This window comes from Lepisosteus platostomus, chromosome 5 (assembly GCF_059453375.1).
Source record: "Lepisosteus platostomus isolate fLepPlt1 chromosome 5, fLepPlt1.hap1, whole genome shotgun sequence".
NCBI classification, from domain to species: domain Eukaryota; kingdom Metazoa; phylum Chordata; class Actinopteri; order Semionotiformes; family Lepisosteidae; genus Lepisosteus; species Lepisosteus platostomus.
Window position 1 is genome coordinate 33,703,040 of NC_142615.1, and position 18,920 is coordinate 33,721,959.

Genomic DNA, 18,920 nt, shown 5'->3' on the forward strand with positions numbered 1-18,920 from the left:
TGCACGGGTTGCCTTGCCTGGGGGCGCTGCCACCTCACTGATCTATTAATATGCCAATGACACCATAGGTGGTGCAGGCCTACTGCACTGCCTCGGGCACCAGGGTAAACCTGGAGAAGTCTGAGATCATGCCGGTGGGGAGGGCAGACACTGCCCCGCTCCTTGGATACCCCTTCAAGGTGGAGACGGGTCACCTTAAGGTCCTCGCAGTCTATATTGGTATTGATGAGTAGGCCACTGGGCTCCTGCTGTGGAAGGAAAAGCTTGTTAAGATGAGGGTCAGACTTGGCAGGTGGAGATGCAAGTCCCTGACCTCGAAGGGAAGGGTCTTATTGGTCAAAATGCTGTGCCTGTCCCTCTTGTGGTACCTTCTATCTGTGATGCCTCTTCCCTAGAGGATTGAGAGAGAGATTAAACAGCTGGTGGTGGGCTCTGTTTGGAGAGGGGACCCTCCACAGGTCGCCTACAACACCCTTATTGGAGAAGTCTCCATGGGTGGGCTGGGGCTGTCTGATATCGGCCTGAAGATGAAGAGCATCCTTAACACGGATAATCAAAGCATCTCTATGGGACGTCACCTCAAGACCTGCAGGGGTGTAGGGTGGGAGTCTCTCTTGATGAGGCTGACTCTGGAGCTGGTGGAACACCTGCCCCACTTTTACAGGGAAGTCTTGCTGACATGGGGGGAGTTCATGTCTCCTACATGCCGAAGATGAGAGCCCCGCAGCCTCTGTTCCTCAACCACCCGGCTCAGGTCTCGATGGCGTAGATGTTTCTATGAGGCTGAATTGTCTAAGTTCAGGGATCTTCTTTACGAAATAAAGGACGGCTTTCTACCTGCTCAAGCTATTGTCGACACTGTGCGGGAGGTTGACGATGAGCTGTCTGGCAGTTAGATCCGCCAGGACTTTGAGCAGCTCAAGCTCAGCCTCCTGGACAGCTGGCTGGAGAAGCTGTGACCAGTGCATGGCTCAGGGAGATGACAGTGAAGTGGGGGGACCATGGGGTGAGCCTCCTGGGGTGCACCACCAGCGTGTTCCACAGGCTGATTGTGGCAAAGCAGTTCAGGGCACCGGTCTTGGAGGTGATTTGGGGAAAAATCTTCCCCCACTTCGAGCCGGCGTGGCTGTGGGCATGTCTGAAGCTGCCTTTCCTTTCCCAGAGGTCGAAGCAGCTCGACAATTTCATCCAACATAATTGCATTTTATGAAAATGGTGCTGCAGCACCTTCTGTATGTCTGTTGTGTCCCATGGCTTGTGAGAAGAAGAGAAAGACCCCTATCTCTTTTGCCTTCCGGCATTGTTTCTGGTTTGTAAAATAACTGTTTTTGACATCAGCTTCTCTGGTGCTGTTAGAAATAAATATAAATAGGTATGTGGAATTTTAACAAATCTGGTGTTTGAATCAATTAAGGGGTGGCTCCATCTGCTTTGTAGTTATAAAAAAAATAATAAAAAATGTTAGTGAAGGTTGACATGAGGGTATTCTGTGTTTTTACGAGTTGGGTACTTAATAGACTTTTGGGTTTGGATTTTGAATCATTATTGTCATGCTCAGGGTGGGACCAGCTTCTTTCTTCATAGAAATGTTTACACACTATAAACAAGTAAACCATGTACACTCAGGAAAAAATCTCAATTTCGATTTCTCATCTAATCTATTTTGATCTTACAGAAGATTGATATTATTGATATATTATCTTATCTGTATTATTGATAGAGCTCATGTATTTGTTGTAGAGTATTTATATTCTTGAGAGAACAACTGTACAACTGTAGTATTAACAGGGACTCTGCATTAAATACTATCTCCATTTTTTTAACTGCTTCAATTCAGAGTAGCGGGGTAGGCAGAGCCTATCCCAGCATTAAATGGGCACAAGACAGGATACGCCCTGAATGGGACACTACAGACACACATTCACACCAGGGCTGGTTTTCCCAGAAGCTAATTAACTTAGCTCAAGCGAACAATGGTACATGCACATACCCAGGGAGCAGATAGAACGCCAGGAACTGAACCAGCAATGCTAACCACTGCACTGCCTTGTCACCCTGACAGAGATTTAATATAGAATAATCCACAACACAAGTCATTGATCTCCCTTCTTCCTTTATTTCTTATCTACACTCTGGTTTATCGATTCTCTCTTCCTAGTGTAGTGACTCCTTTCCTCTTGATTCTCAACTTTATTTCAGTATTTTTTTCAGATCCCTTCTTCTCTTCATTCTAGTCTGGTGAGAAGTCAGGCTCCAAACAATACCTTGAGCAGTTTCTGCAATTTAAAATAATAATAATAATTAATTCTGCTTCCTCTACTAATGATATCACTCCTGCTGCTGCTTACAACAGTAAATTCCCCCCTTATGTTTATAGTACTGATGACACTGCTAGTGCTCTGAATAATATCACAACTGTTTCTACTGCTACTCCTGCTAAACCTACAGTCTGGACATACCTAGAGGCTGCTCTTCTCCTCCTTCACTCTCTTCTTCTGAGCTTTCATTTGTCTCTTCTTTTTCTCCACTTCCCATCTCCTCTTCTCCACCTCCTGCTTCATCTGTTCCATCTCCTTCTATACAGTGTGTCCAATAAGAGTCTGTCCAGATGAGACTATACAGTGTATCTAGTAAGAGTCTGTCCAGATGAGTTTATACAGTGTGTCCAATAAAAGCCTGTACAGGTGACGCCACACAAGGACAGAGGTTCTGTTCACTTCTCACCTGTCTCTGAGTCTCAGGAACTCTGAAGTTACTCAAAGGAGGGGGCTCCTCCAGGGGTTGATGGGGGCGGCATGGCACAGTCACCAGGGGTTTCTCTGAGCTCAGATGATTGAGGAGGGAGGGCCCAGGGGCGCCGAGGTCCAGGAGAGGGAGGGATGAACATCTTGTTTTCTTTAACAGCCTCACCCATCTGGATCGTGCGTCTCCTTGGCTGTGGAGACTGAAGACACACAGAAGACCTTTCTGTTCCTGCTGAGTCCCACAACAAGTCAGACTGTCCTAAGACTACTACAAAGAGAAAAAATTAACCTGCTATTCACAGACCTTAGCTGCAGGGACTCCCAGGTTGTTCTGCAGGATGAGGTCGAGCTCTGCTGCAGACTAGCAGAAGCACTTGTCCACCTCAGGGAAGTGACACCTGACCTTCGTGTTTTCGAAGTAAGACTTCAGTGTCTCCTTCGCCTCCTCCTAGTCATCCTGCTTCATGATTCCTGTGCCCTGGAAGGGAAAATCCTAAGAAAATGGGGAGAGAGAATCAGGCAAGATGTCCTGACCATGTCTGCTGCCGTCAAACCAAACCTCCATTATCAGAGCTCTCGTTGTGTTGCCTGTTGTCTTCACTGTTTTAATTTTGGGATTTGGTAAAATTTCTTATCATATCCTCTGTTAAACTTCACTAACTCAGTACCAACTCTTGTACCAAAGAGAGAGAACAAAGACAGTGAATCATCATCATCATACCTCCACAACGCCAGACAGGAGATGCAACCTAGGGGTGGAACTGTGGTATCTCTAAAGCCAAAAGAGAGGGGGAGGGGGGTCACCCCACTGTTAATAGAGCCATTAGAGAGAGAGAGAGACACCCCACTGTTAATAGAGCCATTAGAGAGAGGGGGAGTAACCCCACTGTTGCCATCGATGACCAAGAGTGTCACCACCCACTCTATGATGCCCCCTAGTGGTGATCTGTAAGCGGTGTGTTTTTCAGCCACCCACTTGAAATAACAGCAGGCTGGTGTCCCAGCCAAGCTCCTGTCTCTCTCCCCTTGGATCTGGGAGATTTCCAGGTTGAGTGGGGTGGCGCAGGTATCTTGGAAAGCTGAGGGGGTCAGGAGAGTCGCCCCAGCCCCTGTACCGCCCCGATACCACAGTGTAAGCTGGACAAGGGGAGGGGTTTCAGTGACTCACCAATCCCACATATGCTGCCTCCAATCCAAACTTGGCCAGGACCTCATCGTTCAACTCCAGGCAGTCAAGCTGGATGGAAGACATCGCATTCTGAGCCCTGGGCCACACCCGGCTCTCCTCAACCTAGAGCAGCCCCTCCAGTTCGACCCACAGGTCCTCCCTGAGCCACCACAGGGCAGCCGGGGCCTTACCTACACTCTTACCTACAGTTACACTATAACAAACACACAAATACGGCCAATATTACAACAGTAACACTGCAATTAAGGCTTACAGTATCATTATTACTAACAATAACACAAACTTAGCAGTACACTAATAATACCAATAATAACAATAATACTATCAAAAGAAATAACATGACAATGAGTCTTAATATTCTGACACTAACACTATGATTATCACTAATATTAACATGAAAACCAGAATTAAAACCAAAATTAAAAGTAGCTCTATCATCACTAATTCTCACATGAATACTAGTATTCAGTAGTGCTATCATCATTAATACACACATACAGATGCAGCGGTACAAAGTGCGCAGTACACACACGTACCGGAGGTAATTGGCTACGACGTCATACATTGTGACGCTCGATGACGCGCGGTACCGCGGTATGTGATTGGTTGACCGACAGGGGCACTCGTGGTCCATTGGTCTGTCGTAGAAAGATTTACAGTAAACGTCTTTACTGTGCCCGTTGTAGTATTGAATATTCATATGGAATTTTACCACTGAAGGAAATCTTAGTAGCTGAGCATAAAAATAATAGGAGCATACTGTAACGCGTGTGAAGGCCATAAACAATATTCATTTTGGAACATAAACATACAGTATATGGCTGGTCTTGGTACTTTAAAGAAAAAATACACACCAGTATTCCATTTCTCCCTAAACATTTTAAGCATCGAAGTCTTTAACTAAAGAGATACCGGAGTCAACAAGCATACTTTTAGAATTTGATTAAAATGGAATATAATATGGAATCGCGTATCTAAAGAAATTAATAACGATATAATTATATTCATGTACCGCAACACAAGAATAGTACATGCTGTACATTGTCTGTCAATAATGTTTCTGTAGTGCTTTTTCAGCACTCTCCATGTGACCTTGCCGTTGGTGCTGTGGGTTAGGTTGCTGATTCCCATGTCACGTGGTCTGTGATTGAATCCCACTATAACTCTGACTTATTGCTTTAACAAACATTTCTTTGAAAAAATTAAACGTTTCCCTTGGTCAGAGATGAAATAAAACCTCACTCGCACCAAACAAATTTATATTTCTAAATATCACAACATGATTGAATTTAAGTATTTTTAATAACAATGAATAGTCACCTATGCGTTACAAAATAAACATATATATTGATTTGAATTGCGTTTTGATTTAAATCGTAAACACGTGTTTAAATATATGTGTTTAAAGGCGATATATAAAAGCGTTGATTCTTATGGAATGTGTTCCGCCGGGGATTCAAAAAATTTATTTTTTTTAATCGCGTATCTAAGGAAAATTGCAGTATCACTTTGTTCATGCACAAACAGTGGCATGTTACATTATTAATTTGGGTGTCTCCTCTTGCCAGAAAGCTCTAAATTGCGGTTTTTGACTTTTTCTCAATTGCAACCCATAAATAAAGCTGATACAGTTTAGACTTACTGTATTTTAAACTGTATTACAGCAGCACATTGGACAATGCAACGTAAATTGCAAAAATGCACTTGGAATCTGTCCAAGCCCTACTTTTTCAGGCATCTTCTTTTACTGCAATGGACATAAAAACTCTCTTGCTTTTAACAGAGCGTTTCATAATTTCTAACTACGAAAATTATTTAAACTGCGACACTTATCATTCATATCATTCAAATAAACTTTATTTTATATAGCGTTTTAAGCGAATAGGTAATTAGATTGCTCATAAACCTAATCGCTTTTTCTCCATAAACACAGTGATTGCTCTCTGAAAATGATTTTTCTTTATATTTAGGCTCAGATTTCAACTATTGATCGAATTATTATAAACTTTCTTGGAAAAATGTCTTTTATGTAAACCATGTTTGCTATTAATTAATTTAGGGCTAGAATACGTTCATTGTCTTCCAATCGAGTCGAGTTGACATTGGAAGCTTGCCACGCCCGGACTGTTACACCAACGCATTAGCATGTTAAAGCGATTTAATTGAGGAGCCTAGCTTTCTTAACTAGTAAGTACTGTACTTCCTACTTTGAAAATACCTGTGAAACCGGTTTAATTTGTCACAGCCAGCACTCCCGCAGAGAGGGGGGTTGTACTTGTTAATGTCTTAGCACAAAGCAGAAACTTCTTGTATTTTCCGATGACATACAAGTGGAAAGATTACAGATTTTAAATGTCTTTTTTCTGAACCAGGGAAAATCTGATCATGTTTCTCTATAACAATTATAAAAAACTTTTATACTAAAGAATATTACATAGTAATATAAATCATCATATAACTACCAAAAAAGCAGGTTGTTTTGAGTGTCTGAACATTGTCTCTTTGCACCTGTAGTTATTTGCAGCTGGGAAAGCTAATGATTATGATCTGGGAATGTAACTGAGTTTTTTTTCTCCATAATAAGCAGCTTTGCAGCAGGTTATTTGTTTTCACTGCTTGAGAGGTATTGGAATGCTGCAAGCAAACATGCAGCTGTAAAGTTTAGCAGTTTTTAATGTCATGCTCTTAAGAAATAAAGCCTTTAGACAATTAGGAGGTACTGGTATTCACAAGGTAGAAGGTGGTGTTTTCAGAGGCCTAAAGGGAAACTGTTATACCTAATGATTAAATACTTGATTTTTTTACTGCATTGTTTATGTATGATCTGTGTATCTCAGCTGAAAAGCTGAGATAAAAAAAGATGTATGCATCTAAATAACTGGACCTCAAATAGCAGACCTTATGAGCAATACTGTGTGTATTTATTTAAAATATTTATAGCTCCTCTGGAAAGTTTGTGGGGGAAAAAAACTGATGTGCTGAAACAGTACAATTAAACACGCTCTGCAGAAAAGGTGATGGTTGTTAGGTCAGTTTCAGTTTTACACGTACAGTACACATTTGATTTAATTAAAATTATGAGGTACCCTGTATCTGCAGGACTCAAGAGGCTCTCAGTCATGTCACTTTGCAGTTGATGTCTCCTAGAGGTTCCTAGATTCTTATTGTAAATAAAAGGAACAGCATACAGTGGGACTTTTTAAAAAACGGGGAACAAATTTCAACATGTGACTGCACCGAGCACACAAATATTGGTTCTAGGCTCCTGAATCACCTTTGGTCCCTGGATCATTGCTTTTAACCATTTACACAAGGTTTTTACTGTAAAGCACTTTCACAGCTCAACATAAATGGACCTTCTGGGGCACAGGCTTTAAAGGAGCTTTTTAAAAAAAACAGACTTTGCATTTCCTGTTATAAGCTATTCTTTTAGCATATGACAAGCATGCCCTTATTATGGCGATATCCTCCTAAACATTGGAGAAATCTAGAAGTTCAATTAAAACAGAAATGCTTCAAATCACTTGGGATACAACAAAAAAGTGGTGTATTATAAAGTGTGTTAAAAATGTAGCTAGTTTGTTTTCATACCCTAGATTATAATAAAACCTCACCATTTAACACCAACAGGTGTTTTCTTGAAGTCTGCTAGCTTCAAAGTTTATGGTTTGGCGTTTGTGTATAATGATAGTGAACTGCATCGGAAATGTAGGAAAGTAAGCATTAATAAGCAGGAAAATTAAACCTAGAAACACCTAAAGTACTGGACTATATTACAGATAAACTACTGATCTACCTTTTAAGCCTGTACAACCTGCAGAACTCCAGCTTTAATTGATTGGATTCAACAGCCTAAGTTTTAAGGTTATCCTTACAAGTGTGGAAAAGCATGGGCGTAATGTTGCAGCCTTCACTGTTGTTTTAGAAGTTGTTTTTTCCAGCTGTACATGAACATTTCTGTCTTGAGTCTTTCTTAACAATATGGTGTAAACAGTGTCTGGTTTCTACTGTGATCATTATTTCATTACTGAAGCAGCCTTTTGATATTTGCACAGTATTTTTTGTTGCTATGGCTGTTTTCATATTCGTAGTTTTCTTCTGTTAAAACTTAAAATCTCTCGCATTAAATTGGCTACAAATGCAAGAATTCAACCAGATATTCTTACTTGTAAAATGTCTACTATTGCATTGCAGTTAGTTAATGTAGTTAGTCCATAGTCAGCAATCTGAACTTTATTGTTAAGCTTTAATGATTGATGTTGTGCCAGTAACCTTTAGAAATACTATAGCACTTCACAAATGCTTTGTGTGTTTGGAAATCTTTTGAGTAAAAGCCTTATAAAAATAGGTTTAGTTTTTACAGGAAATCACAAAGAAATAGGATGGTATAATTCTTATAATTGCTTAGTGATTGTATTTGGAAGATTATGGACTAAACAGACTTCAGGGATGCCAGTGGATCATTGTGCTATTTGGAATTATTCCAAAAATCAAGTGACCTCTTTGCTGTAGTATTTTTAGTATTATTTATTTAGTATTAATAAAGAATAGATTCATTAAAGTCGTGCGATGTGTAAGCGGGATATGTAAAATAATGTAAAAGAAAGTTTTTTATTATTGTTATAGAGAAACATGATCAGATTTTCCCTGGTTAAAAAAAAAGACGATTAAAATCTAATCTTTCCACTTGTATGTCATCGGAAAATACAAGAAGTTTCTGCTTTGTGCTAAGACATTAACGAGTACAACCCCCCTCTCTGCGGGAGTGCTGGCTGTGACAAATTAAACCGGTTTCACAGGTATTTTCAAAGTAGGAAGTACAGTACTTACTAGTTAAGAAAGCTAGGCTCCTCAATGAAATCGCTTTAACATGCTAATGCGTTGGTGTAACAGTCCGGGCGTGGCAAGCTTCCAATGTCAACTCGACTCGATTGGAAGACAATGAACGTATTCTACCCCTAAATGAATTAATAGCAAAAATGGTTTACATAAAAGACATTTTTCCAAGAAAGTTTATAATAATACGATCTATAGTTGAAATCTGAGCCTAAATATAAAGAAAAAGTATTCTCAGAGAGCAATCACACTTTGTTTATGTAGAAAAAGCAATTAGGTTTATGAACAATCTAATTACCTATTCGCTTAAAATGCTATATAAAAGATGAATGATAAGTGTCGCAGTTTAAATAATTTTCATAGTTAGAAATTATGAAACGCTCTGTTAAAAGCAAGAGAGTTTTTATGTCCGTAATTATTGAAAATTCCCGGTAATGTTGACTCTGGTACTGGTAGTAATTGTTTACTACTGCAAATATCAAAATAGTTCAGGTTTTGCGGAAAAATTAAATTTTTGGAGTGATAATGTTTACTATAGGAAGAAGTGCGTCCCTGGGTGGGATCAAAAAACCCACTTTGGGGTTAATAGCCGAACATGCTAACCAATTGCACCACAGAAATGCTTACACCTTTTTCATTTACATACTTTTGGTGAACAAAACAATTCGCTCGCATTTCATCTTTCGCAAGCTATATGATTAAAAAAAACAAGTTGTTCTGCAAAGGAAATGAATAAACGCATTAAACCAAATCAAGACCTTTTTGAGTGTCCCAAATTACATGTTCTGTAAAACAAGACGGGAAAAAAGGTACCGCTGGAATTCGGATCCAGGATTTCCTCTTTATGAAACAGGTGTTTTAACCAGCTTTACCACAGCACCAGCAGAACACTATTCTTATACAGGTGGGTACCCACCCTCAATGGAATAAACCTATTGGAATAACATGGAATAAACCTATTACCTATTCTTATACAGCCGCTTGGACACACCGCTCTGAGGCATCTGAGGTCGATGTGCGCTGAGCCTGGTCGCCGAGCAAAATCATGCCCAAGGTGGTTGGCCCTCGTCATGAGGTGGCTGAGTGGTTAAGGCGATGGACTGCTAATCCATTGTGCTTTGCATGCGTGGGTTTGAATCCCATCCTTGTCGGTTTATGTTTTCGACTTGTGATCCGTTTCTAAGTCGGACTTGCTTTCTTTAGTTACTGTAGTAGAGCAGTAATATTTCTAGCGTTGGCTGAACATGGCTTACAGCAGTAGCTGACAGATATAGTCTCTTAATATTTAGGTTAAATTGATGCTTTGTACTGCTTTCACCTGATATTAATAGTAGTCCTGATGAACGATTTAGGGACATGGCGCATCTTGAAAATGTTCTTGTTAATTTCAGTTTGGAAAAGATGCACTCACCAGAAGCAGAAACTAGTCGAATCTGCTAAATGTGCAATGCAATAGCAATGTCTTGCTATGAGTCCTTACCTGTTACAGGAGGCGTTGTAGGACTTTTTTAGTTCAGAAAAAGCTATCAATTCATCTTACATTTCTACTCCATCAATATTAGCAATGCTATCTTTACTAAGCTCTAAATATAGCTCTAAATAAATGCCAGTTTTAAAATACATTTTAAAATAAATGCTATTCCATATGTTGTAACTTTGTGGTATTTAGAAATTTTATCTGAGGATGCAAGGGAAAGTATTATACAACTGTGAAAGAGGCTTGTATTTTAATACAATTTTCGATCAAAAGAAAACCAAAGTCCCTATGATATTACCGATATCACTTGATATCAACGTTCAGTTGAAAGATTTGAAGAAACTCTCAAACAAGCAACTGCAGTAGCAGAGAGTTTTGATTTGAACCGATGCTTGCAGCTCAATACTCCATTCATCCTTGAAAGAAGCAAAGACAGGGATGTTTTGAGTGTCTCCATGATCCTCGTCTCAATCCAAAAGAAAGGTTTTATATGATCCTGATCCCAATAGAAAAAGGGTCAATTTCAGCCTGCACTGATGTCCCTTCAAACGTTTTATAAGAACTCTGGTTCATTTCTTCTTCTGAACGAGACTATGGGAGTGAGTATTTTGACGTCGAACTCGGATTTAAATAGAGGAACACTACACTACATTGGGCTACATGTGTGACAAAGCGTTTACTTTCAGACCTCTTGATAGCTCAATTGCTAGATCTTAAGACTGTAGACAAAAACAGTGGGCATTTCTTATGTCCCTGGTTTGAATCCAGCTCGAAAGATGGTGTTTTCTTGTTCCTTAATCAAAAAGTGAAAATTGCGAATTTGTCTTTCACTTTGATGTTCACCCGAAAGCTCAGTATACAAAGAAGTAAAGGCTCCTGTTCTGGATAATCCTCACGTCTGATTGTTTTGCTTAGACCTTTAAAATGTACACTGTGGACTGTTTGCTCTTCCTAACACAATTAAAAAGCTGCTGACAAACTTAACGATCGGGAGTTTAGTTCAGTGATAGCGCGCACTTAAGATGCTCCGTTATCTATCGCCGGCATCTCTGTATTCTTTTTAAACGCGATATTGTTTATTCTTCGTGTGTGAATTTCAGGCTGACTCATAAACCCTTTGTCTGTTTTAAAGATACATTATTTTAAACCAGACATAATGAAAGACGTAGTAACTAGACACACGTACAACACACATGAATAGTAGTAGCTCTGATCTCAATGTGGTGCTGGATGGGAATGCAATACAAACGCCAATGGCACAATGGATAACATGTCTGATTACGGATCAGAAGACTGTAGATTTCTACTCCTTCCTGGTTCGTGAAAAAGCTTTTAAACCACACTACTCAACACTGACATCGTAGTATGTGAGGTCCTACACAACCTTACTATCGACTGGATAACTGGTCTTCTGTTCTATCTCCGATTCTTTCCGCACATTCCTGCTATTTCACCACCGTTATTGTAGGATAACAGCCAGAGACACGAGAAGATATACTATTTCGAACAAATGTCTTAAAAAATCACGTTGAAAAGGGTGACAATAAGTTTTTGTTTCTTTAACGTAACCTTATTTTTGCCTATAAAGTTCACATTATTTTCTGTAGCCGCAAATCCCCAATATTTCTGCTGTCTCTGGAGAAACACAAGCGTGGAGTCAAATCATATTAAATAACACAACACATCTATTAATGTAACACCCAGATGTGACAGAACACATGTAAGACTTACACACAGCTTTTAATATGTATCTATAGTGAATTTGCAGGTATCCTGGGGAGGGAAGAGAACTGATTTTAAGGAAATACATATTTAAAGGGGATGTAAGTCTTAAATGTGTTTTGTCACATCTGGGTGTTAACTGAATAATTTTTTAGCATTATTTATTGTGTTTTGACTCTATACTTGTGTTTCTCAGGAGACAGCAGAAATATTGATGTTAACATTTCTATTCACATTCCCGGTGATATTGACATAGGTACTCAACTATTTACTTGTAGTTTGACTCGTGTCAAAAGTTGAAAATCTCTCCAAACATCAAGATGGCTAAGGACGTGCAAAGAAACTCAATCACATTTACAGAAGGTAATGTTTAGATCGGATTAATTCGAAGTGTGTCTCTGGGTGCGTTTGATCTACCAACATTGTGTTTAACTGAAGGACACCCTGACTGAGTGTGCCATAGAAACTAACACATGTCGTATTCTTCTACATTCACAGATTTTTGGCTAAAGTAAAAACAAATCGTTGTCATTTTCTTGCCAGCTGGCAGTAATTATTTTGCATTGATAAGAAAGATGAGCACTTTATCTTTCGCAATGTGTGGATTTCTTGAAAAACAAGTTGTGCCAAAAACTAAATGAACACTTCCTTTAAACATAATGCAGAAGCATGTTGTCTATAACAATAAGCGGTGCAAGAAGACAGGAAGAAAGGCACCGCTGGGTTTTGAACCTACGATCTTCTATTTACTAGACAGGCGCTTTAACTAACTAAGCCACAACGCCAGCAAAGTACTTCCCTTTTACAGCCAGGTGGACACACCACTCTGTCACATCTTTGTTCGGTGTGCGGTGAGCCTGCTCGCTGAGCAAGTTGAGAAAGGATGTGAAATGGCTTTTATCCGGCAGTTTCATTACTAAGGAGCTAAATATTTTTTTTGATGATCTACAGGGTGTCCAGTGCAACACAGGCGATGGACTGCTGGGATTTGGAGCCAGGATTTCCCGTTATCTAGACAGGTGCTTTAACCAACTAAGCCACGGCGCTGGCAGAATTCTCCTCTTTTACTGCCGATTGGACACACCGCTCTGAGACATCTGCGTTCAGTAAGCGTTGAATCGGCTGGCTGAGCACGTTGCCTCCTTTACATTCAATAGGAGCACCGACACTAAGAGAAACGTACGGAAATGGCTTTTATCGGGCACTTTTCATGTCCAGTGCGCTTGACATCTCCCACAGACGACAGAGTTCATTTACGACACTTTTCCTTTCTTTCTTTCTTCTTTCTGTACTATTTGATGGAAAAAAACGAGAAACCATGTAAGGTTAAATGTCTTTTTTCATGGAGAAAACGTGCACCAGGAAATGTTGTGTTTAGAAGAAGTGAGTTAACGTGAAAAGTGACCTAATTTACCGGAGCAAATGCTCACCTAGCAAGGTCTGCTTTACTACAAGAGAGAAGTAGAGTGAAAGACGTGATCATTTCACGCCGTTGTGGAACAAAACGCTTTTTTCTTTGAATTCTAAATCAATTAGAAATTCAGAGCGACACATAAATGCTTTGTCTGTTTAAAAGTGATGATTTTTTAAAACTGATAAAAATGTAGAAAGCACGTTTCTCTCAAATTGTAGATGTGGTGGTGTACTAGTAGCGGCGCTGAACTCACCAGAGCGCAATTCAGTTATGTGACGGGCTAGTGGTTTAATGGATAACGCGTCTGATTTCGGTTTATAAGATTGTCGATTCGACTTCTACCGGGCTTGTGTGATTTAAATCAGGCTCCTCAGAAATAGATGTCCGTTATGTAAATAGACCGCACCTGAAAGCAAACGTTGGGTCTGGTTTCCTTTCTTTCCTGCATGAAATAGCAAATCGTTACAAAAAACACCAGCTAATGTCCTATAGCATTAATCATTTAAGCAACCATGAATATACTGTAGGTCTTGCTACATGGGAGTGGATTTCAACTACAATTAAAAAAGGACAAATTATAATTACAGGCTTCAGACACTTTTTCATACAAAAGTGACCAAACTCCCTAACTTTCAGGTTTGCTTGAAACTGTAACAAAAAAGCGGTCTGAAACTTCCATTCTCTGATGTCACTGTCTCTAAATTCGGACGTGATGTTTCGCGGATGTGCAGTGTGCCTTTTCTCTTGTCGTGTTCAAGATGAAACACTGCATAAACTCCTGACTGGGTGTTCCGTACTGCTCTGTTATTTCATTCAGATTACCTAAGTGGTGTACAGCTAAAACGCAACTGTGTGGTGTAAAATCCAGGTTCAGCACCAGGAGCATCTACAAACACATCAGCTGACCTCGACATGATTTGAACACGCAACCTTCTGATCTGGAGTCAGACACGCTACCGTTACGCCACGAGGTCACTCACCGCAAGGGCTTTTAATTCACCCAAAGAGAACAATCAGCGTCCCTGAAAAAGATTTTCAAAAAAGATTTCATTCTCTCCTGTGAGGAGCGCCGCTATTCCAACGAGGGTCTCTTCTTCCCAGACCACAGATTATTCTTCCTGCCCGGCTCTTTCACAGAGAGCAGACACACTGTCCCCACTAATGTCTTCACTACATCTACAGATCTGACCCCCTACAGCCCCGATATTCCTGGACAGGATATTTACCACCAGCCTCGTGAACTTCTCATCTTGTCCTCTCCCAGGAGAAGAACAATTAACACAGCATCCTCTCTCCATTTAGCAAATAACACAAAACACTGTTTACCTGTGAAGACAGAAAACCAGGCTGCTCCAGGTGAGGCTTAAACTCACAAACTCAGCATGACTCCACTGATTATGTCATTTGACATGGCCTGAACCAGGAAAGAGATTGGAAGTCGAGAAGTTATGGTGTTGCTTTAATACTTGCCTACTCTTTTAATTTTAAATAAAAAATATTTTATTTTGGAGTACTTTCAATTGATAATCCTAGTCCTGATGAACGATTCTGGGCCAAGGTGCATCTTGAATAATGTTCTTATAGGCTTCAGTTTGGAAAAATGAGCTCTTCAGACGCTACCGAAACTGCTAATGGTTACATAACACTTAATGCAAAAGCAACGTTCGGGTTTGAAAAAGAATATTACTTGCTATGAATACAAACACTGTTACAGGAGGGGTTAGGGCTATTTTATCTTAGATCATCAATTCATCTTACATTTCTTCTCCATCTATATCAACAGCGTAATCGCTACCGAGCGCTAAAGGCAGGTCCTGGCAATACAATCTTCTTTAGAAAACATTTTTAAAGCTATTTCCACTACCATCCCTAAAGTAAAAGATACCGATTGCACGCAACTCATAAAATATCTTTTCCAGGGACGTTGTAGCTAGATGCAAATTACAATCGAAAGTGTATCAGCTTTAAAATTTTCTTTTGGATCCACAGGACGATCAGTACGAGACTCAAAATATACCTGTGATTGATTGTATAGCATAGATTGAACAGCATTTATGTTAAAATTAAGGTAAATATATCAAAATATCAACATCCAACTTCACAGTGCTAACGCAACAATGCTTGTCAAATTCTCAAACAAATCCGCATTGTATTTCTAAACTATTTAAGCAGAGGATACAACAGGAGTATAAATGATATCTCCCGCCAGCCCTTCAAAGATACTTTTCCATGGGTGAATATGGATTTCTGGGGAGTTGCGGTGTTGATCACTATTGGACTTCCCTGGTCTCAAGTGTTGTTGTTGGACACGGGCAAAAGACTCGCATTTTCGGCAAATATAAAGAGGGTTAAAGTTTTGGCTTTTGTGGAGACAGTGTTTACATTGACAATAATAATAATAAGAAGAAGAAGAAGAGGACAACGACGATCGTCCCTGGGTGGTTTTGAACCACCAACCTTTTAGTTAATAGCCAAACACGCTTGCCGGTTGCACCACAGAGACTGATGAGAAAGGCTTTGCTCCATTCGCACCTTTCTGGTAAGAAAATAAACATTGCTTGCATTTTCTTGCCAGTCGGCAATATTCCTACTGCTCTGATAGCCAAGAATTAAATTTCATTTTTCACAAGCTGTATGAATTCCTTGAAAAACAAGTTGTTGCAGAAAGGAAATGCATTAATGCATTAAACTAAATCAAGCCCTATGCGGTTGTCCAAAATGGTACTTTCTGCACAAAAAGACAGGAAGAAGGGCAAAGCTGGGATGTGGAGCCAGGATCTCCAGTTAACGAGACAGATACTTAAAGCAACTAAGCTACAGCGCCTGCAGAATTCTCCTCTTTTACAGCCGCTTGGACACACCACTCTGAGACACCAGCGTTCAGTAAGCCCTGAGTCTGCTGGCTGAGCAAGCTGCCTCCTTTACACGGAACAGGAGCCCTGACTGTAAGAGAAACGAAGAGAAATGGCTTTTATTGGGCACTTTTCATGTCCAATGCGCTTGACATCTCCCACAGACGACAGAGTTCATTTACCACACTTTTCCTTTCTTTCTTCTTTCTGTACTCTTTGATGAAACAAAATGAGAAATCATGTAAGGGAAAATGTCTTTTTTCATGGAGAAAACATGCACCAGGAAATGTTGTGTTTAGAAGAAGTGAGTTAACATGAAAAGTGACCTAATTTACCGGAGCAAATGCTCACCTAGCAAGATCTGCTTTACTAGAAGAGAGAAGTAGAGTGAAAGACATGATCATTTCACGCCGTTGTGGAACAAAACGCTTTTTTTGTCAAGACAGAAAACCAGGCTGCTCCAGGTGAGGCTTAAACTTTCAGCCTCGGCATGACTCAACTGATTATGTCATTTTACTGCACATGGCCTGAACCTGGAAGAAGATTGGAAGTCAAGACGTTATGGTGTTGTTTTAATACTTTCCTACTCTTTTAATATTCAGGTTAAATATTTTATTTTGGAGTACTTTCAATTGATATTAATCCTAGTCCCAATGAACGATTCTGGGCCATGGTGCATCTTAAATAATGTTCTTATAGGTTTCATTTCCAAAAACAACTCAGTAGCAGGCTATGCAGAACAAGCAAACACATTAAAACTGTTGTGAATGCAGTGGAAATAATTAAGTCACTAAATAACAAGCTTATGCACCACTCACTTGAAAATTGTTATATTTAACAAAAATTGCTTTCCAGACACCACAACTATTCACAATAATTTTATCAATACATGTCTTAATGAAAAGTGTAATTTTTTAATAATTAACTTTAATGTCCATCTTTATTAGTAGATCTATTACATGTACAGCCTTTAGTATGCGATATTGAATTTTCAGGTATCCTGGGGAGGGAAGAAAACTGAAATGAAGGAAATACATATTTAAAGGGGTGTGTTCTGTCATATCTGGGCGTTTGAATAGATTTGTTGTATAAGTTATTGTGATTTCACTCTATACTTGTGTTTCTCAGGAGAAAGTAGTTACATTGGGGATTTGAGGGTATAGAAAATTGTGCTGTATGGGTAAATGTAAGGATATGTTGAAAAAACGCATTGTCACCTTTGTGAATGTCATTATTAGATACCTGTTGATTGTTTAGCGACCTAGGCCTCCCACTGGACTCTGCACTGAATTGAAAGCTACGGGAGCTCCTCACTGCTTGTCCTGTATTGTTACCTGTGCTCTCGTCTACATTATCTACGTGCAGCACAGCACCAAGAACACCATAAACTTTGTTATGGAAAGTGCTTAAGAGCATGAAAAATATTGAACATTTCAAACATTCATAGAACAACTTGAAAAACTGAGGGACAAAAGACCATCTATTCACAGTAGTTGCAAGAAAATCAGTCACCTGACTAGGGACCTAGAGATAAAAAGTTCAATATTCTACTGACTGGGCTATTTCTATCTACTCAGTTTCTCTCTGAAACAACCTTTTTCAAGAAATTTGCAAAATTTAAATACAATACTTGCTTAAAAGTGCAGATTATTTTTTACCCAAAACTGCAAATGGAGAAAACTCTGTGGTACAATTGCTTAGTGGGGCCAGGTTGGGACTAAAATTATAGTAAGGTGATGGTTCAAGCGCATCCAGGCACACCTTTCTCACTGTTCCAACGTGAACATCATCTATGGAAAAAATGGCATAAAATGTTTAACAGATTATTGACCTTATTGATACCGACGTCTTACCACTTGGCCACCACACCTGCAGTTCCGCTTACTTTCCCATCAAGGCTAGCATGTTTTTTAAAATACAAAAAAGTTAAATCTTTGAGCACAAATTGCCATGGTAGGAGGAATAAAACAAATATGACTGTTCAAATTAATTCTATTGAAACTGATTTAATCGCGCAGAATGTACAACAACAAAACCATGATTCTTAACAAGGAGATACTGGGCAGCAGTGGGATTCCGACTCATGCCCTCGAAGAGACGGAGCTTTAATCCAGCTCCTTAGAGTGCTCGGCCGGGTTACCCTTGATAGCAGCTTTTCAGCACTTGTAGTCTGACTTTGTGGTGTTATTCTGCATGGAAGAGACTGCACCTCCTTTTTCTGAGATGCTTTCTCTCACTTGGTGAAATATTCACTTCTTTGGCCCTCTGAATATAGTTCTTCTGTTAAGCAGGCTTCAGACTCTGCTTATAGCACCCGTGTAGAGATTTTATTTTTACAGGAAGACGCATTCCGAAACGTATCTCTGTAGTTTTTTAAAAGCTTTGAACAGCGTATTTTATACAACGCACAAACAGTATTCTAAATTCACACGGCAGATCTGTGCAGCAATCGTACTCGATTTGACTGTGATTCTGAAATACTTCTAGCAAACATATTCAGGTTTCCTTGAACCTTTAATAAAAAAATTACTTTGCGATGTTCCGCAGATGTGCAGTGTGCCTTTCCTCTTGTCGTATTCAAGAGTACTCACTGCAGGAGCTCCTCACTGCGTGTCCTTTACTCTACTGTGATTTCTTTTAATTTATTTACGTGGAGTGTGGTGAGAAGATCACCTTGAACATTTTT

General features: G+C 39.7%; 2 non-coding genes and 1 pseudogene across 3 annotated transcripts in view; 1 reads left to right on the forward strand and 2 right to left on the reverse strand.

Annotated features, from left to right (window-relative positions):
- The window catches only part of LOC148665690 (scavenger receptor cysteine-rich type 1 protein M130-like), a 267,138-nt pseudogene that overhangs the window by 49,447 nt on the left and 198,771 nt on the right, over positions 1-18,920 (forward strand). The window lies entirely within an intron of this gene.
- Positions 14,285-14,356, reverse strand: trnaw-cca (transfer RNA tryptophan (anticodon CCA)). The gene has a single exon. It is a non-coding gene; the product is annotated as a tRNA-Trp (tRNA).
- trnan-auu (transfer RNA asparagine (anticodon AUU)) lies at positions 15,812-15,885 on the reverse strand. The gene has a single exon. It is a non-coding gene; the product is annotated as a tRNA-Asn (tRNA).